Source organism: Gavialis gangeticus, unplaced genomic scaffold, assembly GCF_001723915.1.
Source record: "Gavialis gangeticus isolate Ggan-Ray unplaced genomic scaffold, GavGan_comp1, whole genome shotgun sequence".
NCBI lineage: Eukaryota > Metazoa > Chordata > Crocodylia > Gavialidae > Gavialis > Gavialis gangeticus.
The window spans coordinates 13,162,344-13,162,905 of record NW_017728991.1 but is presented as its reverse complement, the minus strand read 5'-3'; positions in this window follow the sequence as shown (position 1 = coordinate 13,162,905).

Genomic DNA, 562 nt, shown 5'->3' with positions numbered 1-562 from the left:
AGAGTTTGTGGGGTATAGAGAAGCTCAGAGCTGGTTGAAGACATAACAGGGGGGAAAGGGCATTTTGGAGCACTTTAGGCAACTGATGAAGCTGGCAAAGGTGCTGAGGTTCTCCATCACATGACTGATTCCCCCAGCACTAAGGGAGAAAATGGGGTCCAGCGTGTTTCATCTCACACTTGAACGTCTACCTCCCTTTCTGCAGCTCCCCACTGAGCCCTCATTCCCTTCCCCATTTCGGACAGTCGGTGTGTGCTCATCAGGCTCTGGGGAGGGGAGGCCTGCCCTATTCCCATCTGTGTTTGTTTGGTGCTGCACAAGGGAAACAGCCTTCTGCCCATGTTGTAGCAATTACTTAGGTTTCCATGTCCCTCTCTCCCTCACTCATTCAGACTGTGATTGTGGAGTCTGCATTTAGTTAAGATGCAACTCTGCTTTGCATTACAAATGTTTACCAGGTAATCAGCCCAACTGACAGCTCTTTAGCATTTGCAGTCTTCTAATGCCTTGCACACTTCAATGTATCATCTCAAGGAGCTGTTTGCACTGGGGCCGAGTCTTG